The 26891-nt window shown below is 44.7% G+C and overlaps 1 protein-coding gene and 1 long non-coding RNA gene across 5 annotated transcripts in view; one reads left to right on the top strand and one right to left on the bottom strand.

Annotated features, from left to right (window-relative positions):
• Positions 1 to 363: 363 nt before the first annotated feature.
• On the bottom strand, positions 364 to 25548 carry LOC128590502 (uncharacterized). Of its 3 annotated transcripts, none has more exons than XR_008381288.1 (4): positions 25396 to 25548; positions 23680 to 24233; positions 3287 to 5382; positions 364 to 3015 (listed from the first exon to the last, which is right to left on the bottom strand). It is a non-coding gene; the product is annotated as an uncharacterized LOC128590502 (long non-coding RNA). The 3 variants fall into 3 exon arrangements; XR_008381287.1 differs by lacking the exon at positions 25396 to 25548 and adding an exon at positions 24390 to 24773; XR_008381286.1 differs by lacking the exon at positions 25396 to 25548 and having other exon boundaries at positions 23680 to 24772.
• Positions 24008 to 26891, top strand: part of INO80D (INO80 complex subunit D) — a 91151-nt gene continuing 88267 nt past the window's right edge. For both annotated transcript variants that reach the window (XM_053597815.1, XM_053597813.1), the window contains exon 1: positions 24008 to 24292. The gene's annotated coding sequence lies outside the window, so the exon portion shown is untranslated. The remainder of the gene's footprint in view (positions 24293 to 26891) is intronic.

The raw sequence follows: 26891 nt of genomic DNA, 5'->3' as shown, positions 1-26891 counted from the left end.
CAGATGTGTATCTTGGACAACTATATTAATAGTATTCATAACGACATTAGCTAATGATTATTCCGCTTTTTGTGTGAGGCACTTAATTTTCCATGTATTATCTTCTTTTGTCCTGGCTGCAACTCTATGAGATAGTAGTATTATCTCATTTCATAGCTGAAGAAACTGAACCTCAGGTATGTTAAGTAGCTTTCCCAAGGCTGCACAGCAAGAGTTACAGATTTAAGTCTAATTCTCTTTTACTTCAAACTCCATTATTATTTTTTTTTTTTGTGGTTTTTGGCCGGGGCTGGGTTTGAACCCGCCACCTCCGGCATATGGGACCGGCGCCCTACTCACTGAGCCACAGGCGCCGCCCAAACTCCATTATTTTTAAGCGCTACACGTAATTCCTTTTCATTAATACAGATTCTACATAGATTGTTACTTCTGAGAATCATTATAATATTGAAGTTTAATGGTTAACACATTTTTTGTTTTCTCTTAAATTTTCTTTTATAGTATCATGGTGATTCATGTGGCTATTTTTCTTTGTATAATAGATTATGCATTTACACACACTCGTAGAATGCGGGAGGTCTCAAGAGGTATAATTAAGATTCTCAGTGATGGGCGGTGCCTGTGGCTCAGTGAGTAGGGCGCCGGCCCCATATGCCGAGGGTGGCGGGTTCAAACCCAGCCCCGGCTAAACTGCAACAAAAAAATAGCCGGGCATTGTGGTGGGCGCCTGTAGTCCCAGATACTCGGGAGGCTGAGGCAAGAGAATCGTATAAGCCCAAGAGTTAGAGGTTGCTGTGAGCCGTGTGACGCCACGGCACTCTACCGAGGGCTGTACAGTGAGACTGTCTCTACAAAAAAAAAGGAAAGATTCTCAGTGATGTTCTGTATTCATTATATTAACACCATCTATAGTGTTAAATAAAGTATTTCAGTAGTAGAAGACAAAATTACCTGCTTTCATAATTTTCAAATGTCAAAACAAAAAAGAAGTAAAAATTTTATAGTTAACCTATCATAAGGTAGATTAAGTTTTCTTTTAAATCTGTTTTCAAAATTTTTTTGTTTTGTAAGCCTTATTTCCTTTTGCTTTCACTAAATTCTTAGCCTTGCTGTAGGATGCCATTTTTTGATAAAACATAGGATAAGATTTTAATTTTATTTCTATTTATTTATTTTTGAGACAGTCTTGCTCTGTCACCTTGGGTTGAGTGCTGTGGCCTAATCATAGCTCACAAAAACCGCAAACTCTTGGACTGAAGCGCTCCTTTTCCCTTAGCCTCCCAAGTTGCTGGTACAACAAGTACCTGCCATAACACCTGACTAATTTTTCTATTTTTAGTAGAGATAGTGTCCTGCTCTTTCTTAGGTGGTCACCAACTCCTGAGCTCAAGCAGTCTACCTATCTCAGCCTCCTAGAGTGCTAAGATTACAGGTGTGAGCCACTTTGCCTGGCCAGGGTAAGATTTTTGGAGTTGTAATAGCTCATTAATACTTTATCTTTAAAAGTTGTACAACATTTGTCACATGTAGTAGCTTTTTCAGAACTATTTATTTTCTCCTCTTTAGTGGTACATCATGAAACTGTGTGCTTTGATTTAGATACAGTAGAACTTGTATAAGTTGACCGCCCAAGGGGCTGTAACAAACAGTCGACATATAGAGGTAGTCTACATTAGGAACTAGGCCTGTTGTACTGATTATGTACATGTGGTACATGTCTGGTCTATGAAAATTAGGTCAACTTAAGGGAGGTGGTTAATGTAGGAAGGCGGTCAACGATAGAGGTTCTGTACTTTGCATAAAACTCCCAGTTGTATGAGATTGTGTAAATTCTTGCCCAGAGTGTTAGAATTTAATACAAACTTTCTATTCCTCTCTACCTTCTTCATTCCTTAGCACTATGCCGACCTCAAGGGGACATATACCTAGGTTTGTATTTTACTCAGTACTCTTCAGTGAATATGTGCAGACTTCATAGGGTTGTTGGTGAAAGAACACTGCGTTCAAGTGGAACAGAGGTGTTATACAGCTAAGTTGATCCAGAATCTTTGGGCTGTCCTCTAGGCAGTATGTGTTGAACAACTTGAAATTCTCTAAAGGATACCTTGTTTAGGGTGTAAGTGAATAGTGCTCAGTCTGTATTATGGGCACATATTAGTGTCATAATACTAAATATTAAGGGCGGCGCCTGTGGCTCAAAGGAGTAGGGCGCCAGCCCCATATGCCAGAGGTGGTGGGTTCAAACCCAGCCTTGGCCAAAAACTGCAAAAAAAATACTAAATATTAAGGTTATCATAAGCATAAACATTCTTTAGATGTTGCTAGAGAATAAAAGACCGAAGAAGAGCTCCCAAATAGAAGAAATATATGTGTAGAAGGGAATAACCTGGCTGATGGAATCCTGATATGCTAAGCAATGATGGAGTCACCAATGAGAAAGTCTGTAAAAGCTCATGGTCATGTTCCTTTAAGTGAAGAAGGCATTCTGGAAAAATCTTGGAATAGCCGGGCGCCATGGCTCATGCCTGTAATCCTAGTACTCTGGGAGGCTGAGGCAGGTGGATTGTCTGAGCTCATAGGTTCGAGACCAGCCTGAGCCACAGCGAAACCTTGTCTCTAAAAGATAGCTGGGTGTTGTGGCAGACTCCTGTACTCTCAGCTACTTGGGAGTCTGAGGCAAGAGAATTGCTTGAGCCTAAGAGTTTGAGGTTGCTGTGAGTTAGGATTCTATGGCACTCTACTGAGGGCAACAAAGAATTCTGTCAAAAAGAAAAAGAAAAAAACAAAACAAAAGAAAACAAGGATCTCAAAACCAAGTATCTTCCACTTAAAATGTTCTTGTGTTTCTCACCACTGAATGTTTACAGGTAGACTGTCAACATTGATTTAAGACGACATTCTGATAGCTTAACATTTTTAAATAACTTACATTGAAAAGTATATGTTATGGAGAAACCTCAAAGTACTCAAGCTAGACCTCCCATTTGATCCTGCAATCCCATTACTGAGCATCTACTCAGAAGGAAAAAAATCCTTTTATCGGGCGGCGCCTGTGGCTCAGTAAGTAGGGCGCCGGCCCCATTTGCCGAGGGTGGCGGGTTCAAACCCAGCCCCGGCCAAACTGCAACAAAAAAATAGCCGGGCGTTGTGGTGGGCGCCTGTAGTCCCAGCTACTCGGGAGGCTGAGGCAAGAGAATCGCTTAAGCCCAAGAGCTGGAGGTTGCTGTGAGCCGTGTGACGCCACGGCACTCTACCCGAGGGCAGTACAGTGAGACTCTGTCTCTACAAAAAAAAAAAAAAAATCCTTTTATCATAAGGACACTTGCACTAGACTATTTTTTGCAGCTCAATTTACAATCGCCAAAATGTGGAAACAGCCTAAATGCCCACCAACCCAGGAATGGATTAACAAGCTGTGGTATATGTATACCATGGAATACAATTCAGCCATTAAAAAAATGGAGACTTGGGCGGCGCCTGTGGCTCAGTGAGCAGGGTGCTGGCCCCATATACCGAGGGTGGTGGGTTCAAACCCAGCCCCAGCCAAACTGCAACCAAAAAATAGCTGGGCGTTGTGGCAGGCGCCTGTAGTCCCAGCTACTCGGGAGGCTGAGGCAGGAGAATCGCCTAAGCCCAGGAGTTGGAGGTTGCTGTGAGCTGTGTGAGGCCACGGCACTCTACTGAGGGCAATAAAGTGAAACTCTGTCTCTACAAAAAAAAAAAAATGGAGACTTTACATCCTTTGTATTAACCTGGATGGAAGTGGACCACATTATTCTTGTAAAGCATCACAAGAATGGAGAAGCATGAATCCTATGTACTCAATTTTGATGTGAGGACAATTAAGGACATGGTAGGGGTGAGGGAAGGGGAGAGCAGAGAGAGAAAGAAGGAGGGAGGGGTAGGGAAAGGAAGAGCAGAGAGAGGGAAGGAGGGAGGGGGGTGGGGCCTTGGTGTGTGCCACACCTTTTGGGGGCAAGACATGATTGCAAGAGGGACTTTACCTAACAAACGCAATCAGTGTAACCTGGTTTCTTGTACCCTCAGTGAATCCCCAACAATAAGAAAAAAAAAGTGTATGTTATGGCTTCGCGCCTTTAGCTCAAGCAGCTAGGGTGCCAGCCAAATACACTGCAGCTGGCGGGTTCAAATATAGAGGATTAAACATCATACTACAACAGCCACCAATATCATAACTCATCTGAGGAATTACTGAGAACAAGACATTCTCCTGGCATCTGCGAGAAGTGCTCGGGGCTATCCTGCATGTGGGAGTAGCCTTACCTTTTGCAATGTGTATTGTCAATCCGTGTCTCTCGTGATAATTTATGCGGTCGCAACATTCGAATCCAGCTGGGCCTGCCAAACAACGACAACTACAACCAAAAAATAGCCGGGCATTGTGGCCAGCCCTATAGTCCCAGCCACTTGGGATTACAGGCATGAGCCACCAAGCTCAGCCTATTGCAGTTTTTTAAAAAGCTACTTGCTGGGCTAAGAAGAAAAAGTAACGTTATAGTAAGGGTATTTTCCTTTTGCCTGATTTATGTGGACTGATTATTCATTAGCCCAAATATTCATGAGGTAGGCAGAAAAATCATTCCCAAAGCTGTCCATGTCCTATCCCTTGACCCTGTGAATATGTTCTCTTACATGGCAAAAGGGATTTTGTAGATGTGATTTAACTAAGGATCTTAAAATGGGAGATAATCCTGGAATTTGGGGGGGGGGGCAATGTAATCAGAAGGATCCTTATAAAAGCAACACAGGAGGATTAGAGTCAGAGGAAGATTAGAAGATTCTATGCTGTGGGCTTTAAAGATACAGAAAGGGATGACAAGCCAAGGAGTTCAGGTAGCTTTTGGAAGCTGGGAAAAGCAAGGGATTGGATTACCCCCCAAAGCCTCCAGAAGGAATGCCACCCTGCTGACATCTTAATTTTAGCCTGTTATAAACCATTTGGATTTTCTCTAGAATTGTGAGATAATATATTTTTGTTGTTGTAAGCTACTAAATTTGAGGCAATTTGTCAGGACAGCAAATGGAAATTAATACTCTCATTAATCTGTATCTAACCTATGGAAATACTAATATGAAATAATAAATGTTTTAAGTTGCTACATTTGTGATAATTTGTTGTGGCAGCAATAGAAAACTATACAAGCAGTAATAATACATATAGACATCAGGTACTCCCTCACAGGAAATCATGTCTGAGATTCTTGCCCAAATGCATTACCCATTTAATCACAAGAAAGCGGTGGTACCTGTAGTCCCAGCTGCTTGGGAGGCTGAGGCAAGAGAATCGCTTAAGCCCAGGAGTTTGAGGTTGCTGTGAGCTGTGATGCCACGGCATTCTACCCAGGGAGACAGCTTGAGGCTCTGTCTCAAAAAAAAAAGAAAAGAAAAAGGACATTGTGGGAAATGTGAAATCTGAGTAAGTCTGTACTTAACAAAATGACAGCAAAAAACACCTGGAGTTATTTCTGTCTAGATTTGGGCTAGTCTATGTAATCTTACTCACTTTTTAGGACTTGTTTTTTCCCATTGTTCAGATGAAGTGTTTGTAATGTGCTTTTTTTTTTTTTTTTTGAGACAGTCTCAAGCTGTTGCCCTGGGTAGAGTGCCATGGAGTCACAGCTCACAGCAACCTCCAACTGTTGGGCTCAAGCAATCCTCTTGCCTCAGTTTTCTCTATTTTTAGTAGAGACAAGGTCTCAGTTTGCTCAGGCTGGTCTTGAACTTGTGAGCTCAAGCAATCCACCCTCCTTGGCCACCTAGAATGCTAGGATTACAGGTGTGAGCCACCCCACCCAGCCTATTTAATGTAATTTCAATGCACGATATTTTCAACTTTAGTAGGTTTGTTGTAATGTAGGCTCATTCATAAGTCAAGGATCGCCTCTACATTGTGGAGGCTTTTTGTTGTTTTCATGTTTGCTTTTATTGTAAAATAGTATGGTATAAAAATATGTATTTGGTCTTTGTCCCTGGTTTTTGACACAGAGCTTCTAAAATCGTGTACTTTCCATAGTGACATAGGTGACAGGAGCATCTTTTGTTTGATATGCAGTCTTTTTCTCCAGTGTCTGACACAGAGCTCGGAAGTTCCATGGAATTTCTTGGGTGATAGGAGCATATTTTGTTTTAATGAGGTGTCTCTTGGCAGGCCATTGGTTTTAGGCTGGGGGTTGGCCACTAGAAAGACCAAAACTTGATTAGAAGCCTGGAAATTTCAGCCCCATCCTTTTATTCTCTGGGGAAGGAAGAGGGGTTAGAGGTTTAGTTAACAATCAATCATGCCTAGCTGAACAAATCTTCATTAAAAACTCCTAACGACAGGGTTCAGAGAGCTTCTGGGTTGTGAACACATCAAGGTGCTAGGAGGGTGATGTGCCCAGAGAGGATGTAGAAGCTCCACATTCCCTTCCCATACCCCACCAATATCTTGCTTGATGCATCTCTTCTGTTTGGCTGTTTATGCATTGTATCCTTTAAAATAAATCCATATTCATGACCAGCCTGAGCTAGAACGAGAGCCGCCTCTAAAAATAGCCAGGCATTGTGGCAGGTACTTGTAGTCTCAGCTACCCAGGAGGCTGAGGCAAGAGGATCGCTTGAGCCCAAGAGTTTGAGGTTGCTGTGAGCTGTGGCATCATGGCACTCTACCGAGGGTTACAAAGTGAGTCTCTGTCTCAGAAATAAATAAAGTAAACCAGTAGATGTAAGAAAAGAGTGCTCCTTGGGCCAGGTGCCATGGCTCACACCTGTAATCTTAGCACTCTGGGAAGCTGAGGCGGGTAGATTGCGTGGGTAGATTGCCTGAGCAAAAGTTAGACCCCTGTCTCTATTAATAAAAATAGAAAAAATGGGCCTGACGTGGTGGCAGACACCTGTACTCCCAGCTACTCAGGTGGCTGAGGCAAGGGGATCACTTGAGCCCAAGAGTTTGAGGTAGCTGTGAGCTATGAAGCCATGGGACTCTACCCAGAGTGACAGGGTGAGACTCTGCTTCAAATAAATAAATAAATAAAATAAGAATGCTCCTGAGTTCTGTGAGCTGTGGGAACCCCTTAACTTTGTAGCAAAGTCAGACAGAACTGTGGGTAATCTGGAGACCCAGTACTTGTGACTGACATCTGAAGTGAAGGCAGTCTGTGAGACTCAGCCCTTTGCTGGCTGATGCCAACTCAGGTGGTTAGTATCCGAATTGGATTGAGTTGCAGGACACCCCGTTGATGTCCAGAGAGTTGTAGAATTAGTTGGTGTGAGAAAAAAAAGAATCCTGGGCAGCGCCTGTGGCTCAGTGAGTAGAGCACTGGCTCCATATACCGAGGGTGGCAGGTTGAACCTGGCACCGGCCAAACCGCAACCAAAAATAGCTGGGCATTGTGGCAGGCATCTGTAGTCCCAGCTACTTGGGAGGCTGATAAAAGAGAATCTCCTAAGTCCAAGAGCTGGAGGTTGCTGTGAGCTGTGACATTATAGCACTCTACTGTCTGTCCACACATTTGGTGTCAGAAGTTTTGTGAGGAGAAACAGCTCAGCCTTTGAGATCATTAAATATGCAATATCCTTTCCCACAGCTTTAGAAAATTAACATTTTTCAAGTTTTCTGAACTCAACAAAGAAACTCAGTAACAATATTCCAACAGTGTGATTCACAGAAAATAGAAACTCTTCTAAGAGAAAAAGATGACAAATGGCCTGCATAGGGTATTGACGTGGGCTTTCTAAGAATGGTATCAGGAGTCTATATTTCCCTACAGTTTTTTTCTTAGCTTCTTTTCAGAAAGATGGGCACACATTGTAGGAATCAAATGATGATTTTTCACGTCGTGAATGATTGTTATATGAAGTACTCAAAGTTCACTGCTCATAAATTATAAGTGACATAATTCTTCCCTCCTTCCTCAATAGAGAGAGACCATAGCTAAAGGCTAACTTAACGGCTTCCTCTGAGGTTAATGTTAACATTATTCTGGACACGGCAACAGGAAGCATCTGTGCATCTTACCACAAACTGAGATGCTCCATTCTTTTTTTCCTATTTGAAATAAAAGTTCTGTTGGCATTAAATTACTTCATTGCTCTCAATTTATATAATTAAAACATTTAGGTATATCTTAGTAAAAAATCACAGAAAACAAAAATGGTTTGTTAGTATGTAAATATTTAGTTTGTACAAGTTGGTCAATATTGGTTCTTGCTTTTTTTCTCTATGATTTAAAGCAAACATATTATGAAAACCATTTTTTCTTAATTTTTACTTTTTGAGACAGAGTCTCATTTTTTTTACCCTTGGTAGAGTACCATAATGTCATAGCTCACAGCAACCTTAAAGTCTTCGGCTCATGTGATTCTCTTGCCTCAGCCTCCCAAGTAGCAGGGACTACAGGCACCCGCCACAACCCCCAGCTATCCTTAGAGACAGGGACTTGATCTTGCTGAAGCTGGTCTTGAGCTCAGGCAGACCATCTGCCTCAGCTTCCCAGAGTGCTAGGATTACAGGCGTGAGCCACCCAGCCGGCTATGAAAGCTATTTTTTTTTTTAGAGCCCTGTTTCCCCGAAAATAAGACAGAGTCTTATATTAATTTTTGCTCCCAAAGATACGCTAGGTCTTATTTTCAGGGGATGTCTTATTTTTCCATGAAGAAGAATACGGTACACATTTATTGTTCTCTGCGACCCGTCTGCTCTGATCCTCCTGTTCTTCTACACGCATCTGCGAAAGTCTCCTCCTCTCTCCCGCCCGCGCTCACTGCTCACTCTGACCTCTCCTCGCCTCCAAACAGCAGTGAAGTCAGGACTCCGCGAAATGTCACTGGTTGCCAGCCGCCAGTCAGGGCAGCCCTAGCAACCAGTTTACGGTAAATTAATTTTCATTCCGAGACAGAGCCTGGTGGGGCCTTATTTTCGGGGGGATGCCTTATATTTCACCCAGAAGGAAACCTGTAGGTAGGTCTTATTTTCGGAGGATGTTTTATTTTCGGGGAAACATGGTATGTCGCCCTCGGTAGAGTGCTATGGCATCACAGCTCACAGCAGCCTCAAACTCTTGGGCTTAAGCAATTCTTTTGCCTCAGCCTCCCAAGTAGCTGGGACTACAGGTGCCTGCTGCAATGCCCGGCTATTTTTTTTTTTTTTTTTTTTTGTAGAGACAGAGTCTCACTTTATGGCCCTTGGTAGAGTGCCGTGGCCTCATACAGCTCACAGCAACCTCCAACTCCTGGGCTTAAGTGATTCTCTTCCCTCAGCCTCACGAGTAGCTGGGACTACAGGCGCCCGCCACAACGCCCGGCTATTTTTTGGTTGCAGTTCAGCCGGGGCTGGGTTTGAACCCACCACCCTCGGTATATGGGGCCGGCGCCCTACCGACTGAGCCACAGGCGCCGCCCAATGCCTGGCTATTTTTTTTTGTTATAGTTGTCATTATTGTTTGGCAGGCTCAGGCGGGGTTCGAACCCACCAGCCCTGGTGTACATAGCTGGCACCCTAGCCGCTGAGCTACAGGCACCAAGCCTATGAAAATTATTTTTATTTATTTATTTATTTTTTGAAAGCTATTTTTAGAAGTCTTATTCTTATGTCCTAGAACCATCTTTGGTGGCAGCAAAATGAGGGAACAATGTTAGTCAATTAACAGCTGCCAAGTTACCCAGAGGAGCTGATGGTATAGGTATAGCTGATCGTCCTACAAAATGAGGAAAGGGAATAATCAAAGATATTTGTTCAGATAAGTTTGCGTTTTCACACAAAGGGTTATGATGGCAGCTATATTTTTTTCTCTCTTTCATGTCTGCTTTTTACTACAGGTGATTCTCTTACATTCTATTATTTTTTGACCTATAGAGTTAGTTACTTAAAAATAGCTCAGAATAGGGGCGGCGCCTGTGGCTCAGTCGGTAAGGCGCCGGCCCCATATACCGAGGGTGGCGGGTTCAAACCCTGCCCCAGCCGAACTGCAACCAAAAAATAGCCGGGCGTTGTGGCAGGCGCCTGTAGTCCTAGCTACTCGGGAGGCTGAGGCAAGAGAATCACTTAAGCCCAGGAGTTGGAGGTTGCTGTGAGCTGTGTGATGCCATGGCACTCTACCGAGGGCCATAAAGTGAGACTGTCTCTACAAAAAAAACAAAAAAAAAATAGCTCAGAATATACATATATTTTAAGTATTTTTAGCAATAAAGAATAATACAACATAATATGCTAAGACAAAATAAAAAGTAGAATACTTACATCACACCCAGTTTTTTAACTAGACTATAATATGGCCAATTGGAATATAATGTTTGAGGGTTATTGAAATAATTAGAATGGTACAGATGTTTTGCTGATCAACTTGGAGTTTTTTTAGGAAGATTGATAAGGAAGTCTATGCTTGGCTTGGTGCCCGTAACTCAGTGGTTAGGGCACCAGCCACATAGATGGGGGCGGGGAGGTTCAAACCTGGCCAGGGCCTGCTAAGCAACAATGACAACTACAACAAAAAAATAGCCAGGCTTTGTGGCGGGCGCCTGTAGTCCCAGCTACTTGGAAGGCAGAGGCAAGAGAATCACTTAAGCCCAAGAGTTTGAGGTTGCTGTGAGCTGTGACGCTACAGCACTCTACCAAGGGTGACATAGTGAGACTCTGTCTCAAAAAAGAAAAAAAAAAGTCCAGTCCTGTTTCCTTAGAGCTTTTCTCATTTAACCTATCTAAAAGCCATATCTTAATTTATGAAATACTCAAAGGTATCATACAGTGTGTGCATAAAGTTTGTGTGCAATTTTAAATACTGTATTTTAAGGGTGGCGCCTGTGGCTCAGTGGGTAGGGCACTGGCCCCATATACCGAGGGTGGTGGGTTCAAACCTGGCCCCAGCCGAACGGCAACAAAAAACTAGCTGGGTGTTGTGGCGGGCGCCTGTAGTCACAGCTAATCAGGAGGCTGAGGCAAGAGAATCACCTAAGCCCAGGAGTTGGAAGTTGCTGTGAGCTGTGTGACGCCATGGCACTCTACCGAGGGCCATAAAGTGAGACTCTGTCTCTACAAAAAGAAAAAGGAGGGCAGCGCCTGTGGCTCATTTGGTAAGGCGCCGGCCCCATATGCCGAGGGTGGCGGGTTCAAACCCAGCCCCGGCCAAACTGCAACAAAAAAAAAAAAACAATAGCCGGGCGTTGTGGCGGGCGCCTGTAGTCCCAGCTGTTCGGGAGGCTGAGGCAAGAGAATCGCGTAAGCCCAAGAGTTAGAGGTTGCTGTGAGCCGTGTGATGCCATGGCACTCTATCTGAGGGCGGTACAGCGAGACTCTGTCTCTACGAAAAAAGAAAAAAAATACTGTATTTTAAATTGCACACAAATTTTATGGACACCCTGTACTTCTCCATAATTAAAAATCTTAAATATTCATTAACTCAGTGAATGTAATGGTGTGTATTTTGTACCAGGCACTGTTCTAGATGCTAAGTGACATACAGAATAGACTAAAACTTGTATTTTTACTTTTTTTTTTTGTTTGCATTTTTTGGCAAGGGCCGGGTTTGAACCCGCCACCTCTGGCATATGGGGCCGGTGCCCTACTCCTTTGAGCCACAGGCACTGCCCTGTAGTTTTACTTTTTTAACTTTGGTTTCTCTCTCTCTGTGTCTTACTTTTATAAGATCGAGCTATGTTGCTCAGGCTAGTCTCAAACTACTGGGCTGGACTCAAGTGATTCTTTGACCTTGGCCTCCTGAAGTGCTGGGATTATAGGCATGAGCCCCCACACCCCACCTCTTTGAACTTTTCCGCTGGCCCTTCAAAGTCCTCTGGATTAGGTCCTACTCTCTATTTTCTACCATCTCCCTGCATGCACCTTCTATTGAATAGCAGAGAAGACCTGCTCTCTCCTGCCTGTTATACCATTTCCTCTGCCCCACAGAAATAATAATTCTCTCTTTTTAGAGTCAACAGACAATGATGTATAATATTCTGTGGACCAGGAACCTCTGATAGAGATTTTCAGGTATCTTATTTAATCTACACAGGCACTGTTACAGGTTTTCAGGAGGGGCCAATGAACTGAAAATTCTGAGAGCAGCCCAGGGTCACTCAGGTACTGAGCTGGAGCCTGAGGCCCAGGTTTGCTGCTGCCAGGCTTCTCTCCTCATTCTGCCCTTCCTGTTCCCTACTGTGAGCCCCTGGTTGTGCCACCTAGATGTTATTTATCTTTGAAACTAGACTGTAACCTCCTCAAACACAATTATGTATTTATTAATATTTTCTTTCACTTCCCTACACTGCCTAACATGGGAGCTATTGTCCTGGGTAGAGTGCCGTGGCATCACAGCTCCACAGCAACCTCCAACTCCTGGGCTCAAGTGATTCTCCTGCCTCCACCTCCCAAGTAGCTGGGACTACAGGTGCCCGCCACAAGGCCTGGCTATTTTTTGGTTGCAGCTGTCATTGTTGTTTGGCGGGCCTGGGCTGGATTCGAACCCGCTAGCTCAGGTGTATGTGGCTGGCTCCTTAGCCACTTGAGCCACAGGCGCCGAGCCTTTTTTCTTTTTTTGAGACAGTCTCAAGCTGTCACCCTGGGTAGAGTGCCGTGACGTGATAGCTCACAGCAACCTCAAACTCCTGGGCCCAAGCAATTCTCTTGCCTCAGCCTCCCAAGCAGCTGGGACTACACATGCCTGCCATAATGTCCAGCTATTTTTTGACCCAGGTTGGATTTGAACTTGCCAGCTCCAGAGTATGTGCCTGGCGCCCTAGCTGCCTGAGCTACAGGCACCGAGCCTAGTTTTTCATTTTCAACTGTTAAACAGTTAACCTTTGAAACAGATTTCATCTTTGGCATTTTTGAAATAAGCTCTATATGTTCAGAACTTGCTGTGTGAAAAAAATACTTGCTTTTTCTTTTCTTTCTTTCTTTTCCTTCTTTCCATTCTTTTCTTCTTTCCCTGCTCCCTCCCTTCCTCCCTTTCTTCCTTCTTTCGAAAGAGTCTTACTCTGTTGCCCAGGCAAGAATGCAGTGGCATCAGCCTAGCTCACAGCAACCTCAAACTCCTGGACTCAAGTGATCCTCCTGCCTCAGCCTCCCAAGCAGTTAGGACTACAGGCACCAGCCATGACACCCGCCAATTTTTCTATTTTTAGAGAGACTGGGCCTCACTCTTGCTCAGGCTGATCTCAAACACCTTACCTCAAAGGATCTCCCTGCTTTGGCCTAGCAGAGTGCTAGGACTACCAGAATGAGTCAGTTCACCCACCACATTCATCCTTTGACCACACAATGGTCCTATGGATTTTCTCTGCCTTTCCTTTGCATCTTTGAAGTTGGGCAATCTAAATTGCATAGACAAGCTACTTTTTGATGAGTTTTTTTTTTTTTTTTTTGAGACAAAGTCTCAAGCTGTCACCCTGGGCAGAGTGCCATGGCATCATAGCTCACAGCAACCTTAAACTCTTGGGGTTAAGTGATTCTCACAGGCGTCCGCCACAACACCAGGCTATTTTCTGGTTGTAGTTGTCATTGTTGTTTGGCAGGCCCGGGCTGGATTCAAACCTGCCAGTTCTGGTGTATGTGGCTGGCACTCTAGCTGCTGAGCTACAGGGGCTGAGCCTTGATGAGATATTTTGTTGAGATATGCTATTGACACATTCTGAATAGCCAGAAAATTTCCCATGGATATGGATATGTTTAGCGTGGCTAGCAGTTGGAAAAAAAAAAGTAGGAAGCTTAATTTTTTTTTTTGTAGAGACAGAGTCTCACTTTATTGCCCTCAGTAGAGTGCCATGGCATCACACAGCTCACAGCAACCTCCAACTCCTGGGCGTAGGCGATTTCTCTAGCCTCAGCCTCCGGAGTAGTTGGGACTACAGGCACCCACCACAACGCCTGGCTATTTTTTTGTTGCAGTTTGGCTGGGGCCGGATTTGAACCCACCACCCTCAGTATATAGGGCTGGTGCCCTACTCACTGAGCCACAGGTGCCGCCTGAAAGCTTCATATTTTTAAGCTCAGTAACATCAAGTTCCTCTCAGACCCCGAAATTCCTATAGTCTAAAACCAGGCCAGTTCAGACCTATATTGTCAAGGACAAAGACTACATCCTGCTTACTACTTAACCACTGCAAGATGCTACAAATTTCACCCATATACAGTGGCAGCTTTTCAACTTTTTGATTCCATCCAGCATAAAAACACACATACATACTTTGTGACTAAAGAGAACTGCTTCATGAAATAATGCTTTGATCACAATGACTTTGGGTATTTTATTTTATTTTTTGAGAATCATTCTCATTTGTTGCTCTCAGTAGAATGCACTGGTATCACAGCTCATAGCAACCTCAAACTCCTGGGATGAAGTGATTCTCTTGTCTCCACCTCCCAAGTAGCTGGGACTACAGGTAGCTGCCACAATGCCTGGCTATTTTTAGAGACAGGGTCTCACTCTTGCTCAGGCTGGTCTTGAACCCGTAAGTTCAGGCAATCCACCTGCCTCGGCCACCCAGGGTGCTGGGATTACAGGCGTGAGCCACCTCGCCTGGTCTGGATATTTTATACCATTCCTTTCAATAGGTCATAATCTGCTAAATTGGTTTCTTCAATTACCCAAGTTTCAAACACTATGCCAGAGTTGAGGTCTCTTGCCACTGAATCACAAAGTACACCCAAATAAGAAGGCCCCTGTAATCATTTTCTTTCTTTATTTTTATTTATTTTTTTTTAGAGACAGTCTCACTTTATGGCCCTCGGTAGAGTGCCGTGGCCTCACACAGCTCACAGAAACCTCCAACTCCTAGGCTTAAGCGATTCTCTTGCCTCAGCCTCCGGAGCAGCTGGGACTACAGGCGCCTGCCACAACACCTGGCTATTTTTTGGTTGCAGTTCAGCCGGGCCGGGTTTGAACCCGCCACCCTCGGTATATGGGGCCGGCGCCTTACCGACTGAGCCACAGGCGCCGCCCTCTTTCTTTATTTTTTTGAGATGAAGTCTCATTATGTTGCTCTGGATAGAGCTGGTAGCTCACAGGCTTGAAACTCTTGGTTTCAAGCAATCCTCTTGCTTCAGCCTCCTGACTAGCTGGGACTACAGGTGCCTGCCACAAACACATGGTTAATACTTTTATTTTTAGTAGAGATGGGGTCTCGTTCTTGCTCAAGCTGGTCTCCAACTCCTGAGCTCAAGCAATCCACTGGTCTCTGCTTCCCAGAGTGCTAGGATTACAGGCGTGAGCCTATGCACACAGCCTCTATACCCCATTTTTTTTTTTTTTTTTATAGAGACAGAGTCTCACTGTACCGCCCTCGGGTAGAGTGCCGTGGCGTCACACGGCTCACAGCAACCCCCAACTCTTGGGCTTATGCGATTCTCTTGCCTCAGCCTCCTGAGCAGCTGGGACTACAGGCGCCCGCCACAACGCCTGGCTATTTTTTTGTTGCAGTTTGGCCGGGGCTGGGTTTGAACCCGCCACCCTCGGCATATGGGGCCGGCGCCCTACTCACTGAGCCACAGGCACCGCCCTGTACCCCATTTTTTATCTTAAGATTTTGATTGAATCTGAAGAGCACCAAAACCTCAGCTAAACTTAAAATTATCTATCTAGGGTTTAACAAATATATGGGAAAAAACCTAAGGACTGTTTCTGGGTTTTGTTTTTTTTTTGCAGTTTCTGGCTGGGGCCGGATTTGAACCCACCATCTCTGGTATATGAGACCAGTGCCCTACTCCTTTGAGCCACAGGTGCTGCCCTACTGTTTCTGTTTTTTTTTTTTTTTTTTTTTTGGTTTTTGGCCGGGGCTGGGTTTGAACCCGCCACCTCCGGCATATGGGACCGGCGCCCTACTCCTTGAGCCACAGGTGCCGCCCTGTTTCTGTTTTAATATAGACATTTGTTATGCTACAATCAGAGGTCTTCTAACCTCAAACTCCTGGGCTCAAGTGATTCACTTGCCTCAGCCTCCTAAGCAGCTGGAACTATAGGTGCCCACTACAATGCCCGGGTATTTTTTTTTTTTTTTTGTAGAGACAGAGTCTCACTTTATGGCCCTCAGTAGAGTGCCGTGGCCTCACACAGCTCACAGCAACCTCCAACTCTTGGGCTGAAGCGATTCTCTTGCCTCAGCCTCCCGAGTAGCTGGGACTACAGGCGCCCGCCACAACGCCCGGCTATTTTTTGGTTGCAGTTTGGCTGGGGCCGGGTTTGAACCCGCCACCCTCGGTATATGGGGCCGGCGCCTTACCGACTGAGCCACAGGCGCCTCCCAATGCCCGGCTATTTTTTAGAGATGGGGTCTCGCTCTTGCTCAGGCTGGTCTTGAACATGTGAGCTCAGACAATCCACCTGCTTCGGCCTCTCAAGAGTGCTAGGATTAAAGCCATGAACCACAATGCCCGGCCTTTTACCTTTCTGTGTTAAATTCAACTTGTGACTAGTGCTGCTACATCATCTGCTATCTGAGTTGTGCTCCAAAACAAAACAGTACTTCCTGACCTTGATTGGTCCTTCCTGCCTGTAGGTGTTTGCTGGCAAACAACCAATAAGTGCAGTTGACCTTCACTTAGCACTTATTATGTACTGGAGCCCCAGTCTTGTGCCTTAATACCACAAATGAGGCAAGTATTATTATCTCTAATTTTACGAGGAAACTGAGAGGTTAAGGAGGGGTATCGTTTAATGTGTCCCCCAAAGTTTACGTGTTGGAAAGTCAATCCCCAGTATAACAATGTTGAAAGGTGGGATCTTTAAGAGGTGATTTAAGTCCTGAGGGCTCTTGCTCCCTCTCCATTGCATGTGTGTGCTTTCTTGATCTTCCACCTTCCATCTTGGGATAAACAGTAGGAAGGTCCTCACCAGATGTCTATGCCATCCTTTTGGACTCCAGAACTGCAAAGAATATATATATATATATATAATATAAAAATATATATATATTTGGGCGGCGCCTGTGGCTCAAGGAGTAGGGCGCTGGTCCCATATGCCGGAGGTGGCGGGTTCAAACCCAGCCCCGGCCAAAAAAAAAAAAATATATATATATATATGAGTCCCATTTTGCAACCTGAAACTCCTGGGCTTAAGTGATTCAGGAATAAATTTTTGTTCTTTAAAAATTATCCATACACCTAAGGTCGTAGGTTCGAATCCAGCCCCGGCCACCAAACAATGATGTCTGCAACCAAAAAATAGCCGGGCCTTGTGGCAGGCACCTGTAGTCCCAGCTACTTGGGAGGCAGAAGCAGGAGAATTACTTGAGCCCAGGAGTTGGAGGTTGCTGTGAGCTGTGATGTCACAGCACTCTACCCAGGGTGACAGCTTGAGGCTCTGTCTCAAAAAAATAAAACAACAACAACAAAATTATCCAGTCTGGCCAGGTGTGGTGGCTCACGGACTTGTAATCCTAGCACTCTGGGAGGCCAAGGTGGGTGGATTGTCTGAGCTCACGGGTTTGAGACTAGCCTGAGCAAGACTGAAACCCCATCTCTAAAAATAGCTGGGTGTTGTTGTGGGAACTGTAGCCCCAGCTACTCGGGAGGCTGCAAGAGAATTGCTTGAGCCCAGGAGTTTGAGGGTGCTGTGAGCTATCATGCCACGGCACTCTACCAAGGGTAACAAAGTGAGACTCTGTCTCAAAAAAAAAAATACAAAAATTATCCATTCTGGCTGGGCATGGTGGCTCAGCCTGTAATCCTAGCAGTCTGGGAGGCTGAGGCAGTTGAATTGCCTGAGCTCACAGGTTCGAGACCAGCCCAAGCAAGACTGAGTCCTCGTCTCTAAAAATAGCTGGGCGTTATGGCAGGCACCTGTAGTCCCATCTATTCAGGAGGCTCGGGCAAGAGAATCTCTTGAGCCCGAGAATTTGAGGTTGCTGTGAGCTATGATGCCTCGGCATTCTATCAAGGGTGACAAAGTCAGACCCTGACTTAAAAGAAAAAAAATTATTTGGTCAGTGCTATTCTGTTATTGTAGCACTAAACAGATTAAGACAAGGAGTTTTCTGGCGCTGGAGAGTGTCACACAATGGGAAAATGGTGGAGCCAAGTTTCTAAGGCAGGTGGGATTGAGGTATTAAACAGGGATTAGCTGTTAACCACTAGAGCCCCTATTGCATATGTGTGTGGTGGGGGTCAACAAAAACTCTAGAACAACTCAAGCGTCAACGTAAGGTCACTGTAGACTCAGGATGGCATCAGAAGCCTTCACGGACAAGATTTTGAGCAAGGGGTTGAAACACAGAGGGATTTAATTGGCAGGGCTGAGGAGTCATCAAAACAAGAATGGCTATGGCTAGCTGTGTGGGACAGAAAGAGCACTGGCCTATAGAAGGATGAGGTCTGATACTCCCTACCCCCCATTTCTGTTTTTTTCCTTATGAATAAAACAAAATGCAAATACCTATCATAGGATCATATGGCACCTGGGCATGCATACAACAGAAACTCTAATGTATACAGAGTAAAGAGTATACATTTCAGTTTCTGACTGAGGTCTTTTCTTCCTTTCTGGTGTATTACAACTGATTTCATCATTTAATATCTTTGATAATCTTCCTTGAGTTAAAATCAGGCTATTGGGGTTCTGTTTTTTAATTTATTTTTGAGACATAGTCTCACTACGTTGCCCTCGGTAGAGTACTGTAGTGTCACAGCACATAGCAACCTCAAACTCTTGGACTTAAAAGAGATTTTCTTGCCTTAGCCTCCCAAGTTATTGGGGTTCTGTTAACAGTTACTCCTTTTTATTTGAATAAAAAGATGTCTCCCTTATTTTCCTACTCTTACTATTGAATTCTGGCAGCCTGTAACTACAAACATGTTATAGTATCAGAGGCCCAAACTTATTACTGGGCTGTCTGTGTTCTAGGATATCACTGTAAATTAGTTGTTTGGAATCTGGAATTTATTTTCCCATGGAAATAGTGGTTAAGTTCCCAGTAGGTTTACAAGTTTGCTTAAATAGGAATGTAGCAGAAATGAACATTCTCACCTTTGTGTTAACCTCTATTATTCTGAGGTCCCTATGGCTTTCTCTCCTTACTTCAATGTTTTAGTTAAACACCACCTTTGGGAGAGTTGTTTTTTTTTTTTAAATAAATTATAGAAATGAGCAGCGCCTGTGGCTCAAAGGAGTAGGGTGCCAGCCCCATATATGGCAGGTGGCGGGTTCAAAGCCAGACCCGGCCAAAAGCTGCAAAAAAAAAACCAAACAAAAACAAATTATAGAAAATGTTGACTATCACTTCTAATTCCACCCAAATCCAATCTTTAATACTGCTTTGTGGTGTTTCTTTTTATTAATCATTACTTCAAGCATGAGTTCAGTCCGAGACTTGTTTTCCTTTTCTTAAGGTCAGGGGTCAGCGTAATGGCCCAGGAATGCCTATAGCTAGACTACCATGTGGTACCTTCTGTAGTCACCTGTCTGTAGCATGATGAGCAGGCAGTGCAGTGACACCAGAGACGTGCCTTGTGCTTGCTGCTGCCACTGACCATCTGGTTCCCGGAGGATACCTTTTGGCCTTATGGGGATTTAATAACAAAAACAAAAAAACAAAAAGCTTTCTTGGTTTCTGGAATGTAACCAGATAATAGTTGCCAGATCTGAGTGCCCTTGGGTTAGTGCCTGAGTTAGATGTTAGAACTTGAGAGATTACCTGATCAATGCTCATGTTTATTTAGACTATAGTTGAGCCTTTTTAAACATTTATTACTTATTTATTTATTGAGGTAGTCTTACTATTTCACCCTTGGTAGAGTGCCCTGGTGTCACAGCTCACAGCAACCTCAAACTCTTGGGCTTAAGCGATTCTCTTGCCTCAGCTTCCCAAGTAGCTGTGAGTACAGATGCCCGCCACAATGCCCACCTATTTTTTTTGTTGCTATAATTATCATTGTCTGTTTAGCAGGCCCGGGCTGGGTTCGAACCCGCCAGCCTTGGTATATGTGGCTGGCGCCCTAATCACTAAGCTACGGGCACTGAGCTGAGTTTTATTTTTAATCGACTGAATCCAAATACAGTTGAGTCTTTATTATAGAAATTTCTTACTCAATTTAATGCTATGATGTAAATACCTGCCCAATATGCTACAATACTCAGAAAATACTGAAATTCTTCCTTGCAGGGCGTAGTAATCACAATGAAACAAAACCTCTGTTTTAGGTAGAAACATTGCCAACCAATGTTCCCAAAACAGAAATGGTTAAAGTGAAAAAAATTTGTATATAGCCATGATAATGGTGTGGTTTCTGAAAACTTTCAGGCTATGTATACGCGTATAGCCATGATAATGGTGTGGTTTCTGAAAACTTTCAGGCTATGTATATGCCGCATTTCTACCCTGTCCAAGGACTTTAAATACTAGCTAGGGACTCTAGGCATGACTTTGGAGTCTGCCTTTTTTTTTTTTGCAGTTTTTGGCCAGGGCTGGGTTTGAACCCGCCACCTCCCATTTGGGGCCAGTGCCCTACTCCTTTGAGCCACAGGCGCTGCCCCTGGAGTCTGCCTTTAGAAATATTAAAAAGCGGCACCTTTAGCTCAAGCGGCTAAGGCACCAGCCACATACACCAGAGCTGGTGAGTTTGAATCCAGCCTGGACCTGCCAAACAACGACTACAACCAAAAAATAGCTGGGCATTGTGGCAGGCGCCTGTAGTCCCAGCTACTTGGCAGGCTGAGGCAAAAGAATCGCTTAAGCCCAGGAGTTTGAGGTTGCTGGGGGCTGTAATGCCACAGCACTCTACCCAGGGCGACAGCTTGAAGCTATGTCTCCAAAAAAAGAAATATTAAAAAGCGAGATGGGTAGTCATGACACCCAGGCTAGGTTTTCTATTTTTAGTAGAGACGGGGGTCTTGCTTTTGCTCAGGCTGGAATTTACAGTTTCTTGGCATCAGACATACCAGTAGCATCTGAAATTAGTTCAATTACCAACTGATACAAGCCCAGACCAATTACATTCACCGATATAGCAAATTCAGTGAGAATTTTTTCTTGGTTGAGCTATAATCGTCAAGTCTTGGCTATCTGGCATAGTTGATGGATAAACATCATGGATTACAGCCATCTACAAGACAAGCTTTGTAAAGAGAAAAGCACTGAAATGCTAAGATTGTATAGTATAGCCCTATCCCTAATAGACATCATGCAAACACATTCTGTGGTCACAAGACGGATTACAAAAAAGGGTGTAGCCACCTTACTGCAAACACATTTTAATTTCTTGAAAAACTTTAAGCATAGCTATAAAGTCATGTCATAGAAGGAAAAGCAAATTGTTAGAAAACATGTTTTTCAAGTCCACTAGAGGTCTGCCTTGAGGGCAGTAACTTCCTTATTATGACCAATGTATTTGAATTCCAAATGTTAGAAAAAATATTGTAAATAGAACATAACTTCACAACTGAGACTTCCAAGATGATAAGAATCAGTTAATTTTATTTTAATTACTTTAGGTTTTTTCCACCAAAGAGAGAGGAAAAAAACCACAAAGGAAATCCGGATGGTATCACAGGTGATAGCTTGTGCTTGTAATACCAGCGTTCTGGAAGAGGGAGGCAGGAAGATACTTGAAGCCGGGAGTTCAAGACCAGCCTAAGCAAAATAGTGAGACCCCTGCTCTACAAACTTTTTTTTTTTGGTTTTTGGCCAGGGCTAGGTTTGAACCCACCTCCTCTGGCCTATGGGACCAGCGCCCTACTCCTTGAGCCACAGGCGCCACCCTCTACAAACATTTTTTAAAAAATTAGCTGGGTGTGGTAGTTCAAAACTGTGGTCCAAGCTACTTAAGAGACGGGAGGATTGCTTGAACCTAGAAGTTCAAGGCTGCAGTCAATGAGCTATGATCATGCCCCTGCACTCTAGCCTGAGCAACAGAGCTACTTTGTCTCTTACAAAAAAAAAAAAAAATCAGAATATTCAGGTACTGTATTTAAGTTAGATGATAAAGATGGGTTTAGCATGCAAGTTAAAAAAAACTGACATAGGCAATATCTAAACTCAATTTTAAATTATGACAATTTCTAAATGAAAGCTGAAAAAACGGACATTTTTAAGTGAAGTCATCAATTATTTCTAAACGCTTTGTAATGCTTTTTATTTTATTTTATTTTTTTTGTAGAGACAGTCTCACTTTATGGCCCTCGGTAGAGTGCCGTGGCCTCACACAGCTCACAGCAACCTCCAACTCCTGGGCTTAAGCGATTCTCTTGCCTCAGCCTCCCAAGTAGCTGGGACTACAGGCGCACGCCACAACGCCCGGCTATTTTTTGGTTGCAGTTTGGCCGGGGCCAGGTTTGAACCCGTCACCCTTGGTATATGGGGCCGGCGCCTTACCGACTGAGCCACAGGCGCCACCTGTAATGCATTTTAAATGAAAAAAAAAACTAAATATTTTACCGCTTCAAGGCACTAATATTACAAATTCATTTCTGCTGGGTCAGCATAACCATCAGAAAATAACTTTTAGTACAACATAAGTCTCAGAAAAATAACTTTTAGTACAAGATTCAGTCCATCATTCCCTGTAGAACATAGAAGAAGAAAGTCTAGTCATTTTCGTTCTTTCTTTTTTTTTGAGACTGGGTAGAGTGCTCTGATGTCACAGCTCACAGCAACCTCCAACTCCTGGGCTTAAGCGATTCTCTTGCCTCACCCTCCTGAGTAGCTGGGACTACTGGCGCCTGCCATAATGCCTGACTAATTTTTGGTTGTAGTTGTCATAGTTTGGCAGGCCCTGGCCAGATTCGAACCTGCCAGCTCTGGCGTATGTGATTAGCGCCTTAGCCTCTTGAGCTATCATTTTCTATTATTATTTTCTTTCCTCTTTCCAAAAATTGAAAAATGTCTCTACAATTCATTCTTGTCCAATAAAAGTTCTATTGGAATTGATGCAAGTGAACGGCACCCTTCTCCCTGTATCTGGGTACAACCTCAACATTAACTTTGATCCCATTTATCTGCTAAACTTTTCTCATTAAAAGAAATAAATTTATGACTGCAATATTTGAAAAGTCACTCATACAGGTTAGCAGCACATTGGAAGTTCTGGACTAACATTTCAGCTGTAACAAAAATAAGACACACTTCTCAATTGCATGCCACAGGAAACAGCAACATTGGTAATGCACCAAAGATGTAGAATTTAAAGAACTGAATAAATAAATGCTTGGCTATAATTCTTAATAAACAATCTTACTTAACAGAACACCTAAAGCTGTTTTTAAAAATATGTATCCAGTTTTATCGTAACCTTTCTTCACACAATAGAAGTAGGATTATTTCCACAAAGGTGGTCCTTATACACTGGGGCTGCCTTTAACCTCCTCAGTGATACCTGCCTTGATTTGTACTGTGGATAATGAAACACTGTATCGTGCCTTTCTGGACAGTACATAGGTTTTTATTTACATTGCTTTGAGAGAAGGAGACAAAAGACATCCCTGTAGACTTGTCAGACAGCAATCTCAGTTTAAGAGTAATATAACACAAGTTTTAATATACAATATATGGGAACATGTAAATATTTATAAATACCATAACAGACAAATAAATGAAGCGACTATACAGTCTCTTGAAGTATAAATTTATAGACTGACCACCAGACACAGAACTTAGACCTATAATGGAGAAAAATCATTATTGGCCTGAAAAAAAAAAAATTAAAGTACCGCTGTCATTAACACTGGAAAAATTAAATAGAAAATAGAAAACAATAATCACCGGAAAACCTGTGCCTTGTAAAGATTTCTTTCCATCAGAAGATGCAGAAACATTTTTCCCTCTGGAGCAAATGAAAACGTTTCCCATGCACCCACAGTTTCTTCCCTGCTTTTGCCCCTAAGCGCCTGTGTAGACGGCAGGTGTGGACATTTTCCCAGAGATGAGAAGTAAAAATTTCTACTTTATCGGGAGCGGGTGCACTTTTTCCCCCGGCCCCCCTTTCCTCTGCCTCCAAGATGGTAGGAAAGTTGTCGTTTCGGAGGGCAGAGGAGTTGCTCTGGTGTTATGTCCTCGCAGTGCCTGTAGTGGTGCTGTAGGAGGCTGCTGCCTCTTCTTGTGCAGCCCCGGCAGCCCTGCCTTCTTGGCTGGAGAGTATATTCAGGGATTTCCCCTTAATAATCACCGACCCTGGGAGCACTTTTTAGTTTCCAAAATAAAAATATGATCCTCACCCCTCTTGTTTGACAGAGAAAGGCTCTCGCTGGAGCCCAGGGGGGTGCAGTAGCAGCTGCAGCCGAGCTTCCTAGTCCATTGCCAGCGCCTCTCACTCTGATCTGTCAGCCCAGCGGAGGGAAAAGGGGGGAAGGAGGAAAAAAAAAAAAGCAGCTGAAAGGTAAGCAGAGGCGGCCCCAGGCCCGGCCCACATCCCCGGGCTCCCGTAGGGCGGCGGGCTGAGCTGCGCAGGCAGGGCGGGCGGCGAGCGCGCTTACGTGAGGCCGGGGATTCGCCGGCCCACGCCAGGCCCAGGGCGGAGAATGAAAGGGTGAGTGGGGCCGGCGCCGGGGTGGCGGAAGCCTGGGGGCTAGGGTCCTCGGGGGCGCCCGCGGGCAGCGACGGCGGGCGGCCAGGGATCCGGCCCGAGCTGGAGTGGGGCGAGCGGCGCGGCCTGCGCGGGCCGGGTGGGGGAGCGCGGCGGGCCGGGGGCGCCGGTTAGGCCTCGGGCCGGCAGGCCCCGCAGCAGCCGAGCCCTGCCCCCGCACCCCAGGCCTCCGCGCGCCCCCTCGGGTCTCCTGGGGTCCCCAGGCGGGACGGCAGCTCTGCGGGGCCGAATCCCGCGCTGGCCCGAGGCTTTCCCGCAGGGCGGCAGGCCCGGGCTGCCGGGACTGGGGCGTCAGGGCCTAGGGGTGGGGAATGGGCACCCGACTACCCTTCTCCCGGGGCTCCGGCAGTAGAGACGCCCCCCGGATTCCGGTAATACTTGAATTTATTTATCCCCCCCTCCTCCGCGCTCCAGGCGGCCTGGCCGGGGCGGGGCGGGCGGCCTGGCGGGCGTGGGGTGGAGTGGAGGGGTGGTGAGGAGTCAGGTGCAGCCGCGGCCCAGAAAGTTTCCTTTTAGGCCCGAATTGGGGGCTACTTTCTCTCCGGGGAACCCTGGTCCTAGCGCCCGGGTCCCGGAGGGCGTGGGGAAGAGCACTCGGCTATTTTGAAACTCTTTGCCAGTTCCTGTCCATTGAAGGTACTCCGCCCCTGCACCCCTCGCCCGCGCCCCACCCCACTCCCCGGGAGCCCTTTCAGGGCTGCAAACTCTAGCCCGTACCCCGAGAGACCCTCGGGCTGGGAAGAAGACCTTTTCTTCCGGTTTGAAAAAGTTTTCAAGGGGTTTTTCTTAGCTTTATTGGTTAGTAACTGGGTTTTGGGGGGTGGAAAGGGAGGAGGTAAATTCAGGTGGTGTTTCTACCGGACAGGCTTTCCGTGTCGCCTTTTTTTGGCCCTTACCCCACAGTATGGTGGTGTAATTTTCAGATTAAGTGCTCACACCCCTTTCATTCCGGCTCTTTTGGGTCCAAAATCCCCTTCCTGGACAGCTCCGGCAGAGGAGATGCAGGGAGCAGCGAGGAGACTGTCAGTGAGAGGGCAGGACCAAGGCAGGAATTCTGGAGCAGTCCCCAGATGTAGGAGTTTCCCCTTGAATTTGGTCACTGTCCGGGACAGGCAACACAGGAACAGAACCCAAAGTGGGGACCTAGCTGTCAGAATGCTTGGGAGCCTTCAAAATTAAGAGGAGGAGGAAGGACAGGTGGGCAGGGCAGCTTCCCAAGGAAGGTCTACACTTTAAGGATCAGTTATTTATTCTGATAATAACTATTTAGATTCATGTGACAGTCTTTTAGTGTCCACTAGAAATAGAATGGGGAATTTTAAGGAAGCTTAAACTTAATGTTTGCTACAATTCATGGGGTTGGGGAAGAATCCTGGGAAAACTGAAGATTGCTATACTTTGGTTTGGGAGATATATATATATAATTTTTTTTTTTCTCTTTAACGGATTCAAGTTTACCTATATTTTGGTGGCATGAGCTCTGAAAGTTTGTTTTTAAATACGTGGTACATTTAAATTTCTAAATCTAGATTTGATTTCCTGATTTTCAGGGCCAAGGTGTATCCTGTGGTTACCTTACCTTCTTGTCCTGTACTTGAGTGTTGCAGTTGAAATAGTAATGGACTCAGCAACCCTCACTGCGTCCCTCGCCAGGGCATGTTGTGGGAGAATTTGTTTTCCATCTTTCATTTCTTGGTTTTTTCCCTTCTCTTTTTGGTAGACTCGGGGAAGTGTGTGGTGTGTCTTGTTCCTGTGTCCTGCTGGGTAGCAGGCTGGAAATTTGCTGGCAGGAGGTGTTCCACATTGTGACCACTCAGCCCCTAGAGCACTGTCACACGTGAAAAGCTGCCACTTGCAGAGCCTTGGGTAACCCGTGGCTTGGTCAATGCTGACTTCTGATGTTAGGCTTCTAAGTGAGACTCCTTATTATGTGATTCTTGCTATGTGTCTTTCTTTTCCTTTGGTTTGCCTAAAATAAAACTCTGCTTCTCCTCAATGATAGATATCTGGCCTTTCAACATGGTGCTTAAGAAGATCTTGATATTGAAGAGTGTGGATTTGTTACAAAAATGCAAATTGCATTTAATAGTTGTTTTAACTTCATTGATTAATTGAAATTGCTATTGACTTGGGCGTTTTCATATACATGTGTGCCAAAAATCATTCCTTGTGTAATAGTTTGCCCTTAACTTTTAGAGCATAGTGGATGAAAAAAATCATTCCGTGAGTGTCTCTTAGAATAATTCAAGGTTTGAAAAAAAAAAAGTCTCTATTCTTTTATAATTACCTCATAATTTGAAGATTTTAAGGTATATTACAAAGTTCATGTTCCTAAGGTTTTAAAAACTGTAGATGTGGGAGTACCAAAGTTTTATACTTTTTCCCAGCTTGT

Source organism: Nycticebus coucang, chromosome 7, assembly GCF_027406575.1.
Source record: "Nycticebus coucang isolate mNycCou1 chromosome 7, mNycCou1.pri, whole genome shotgun sequence".
In the NCBI taxonomy this organism is placed as follows: Eukaryota; Metazoa; Chordata; class Mammalia; order Primates; family Lorisidae; genus Nycticebus; species Nycticebus coucang.
This window is presented reverse-complemented; position numbering and strand designations above follow the sequence as displayed.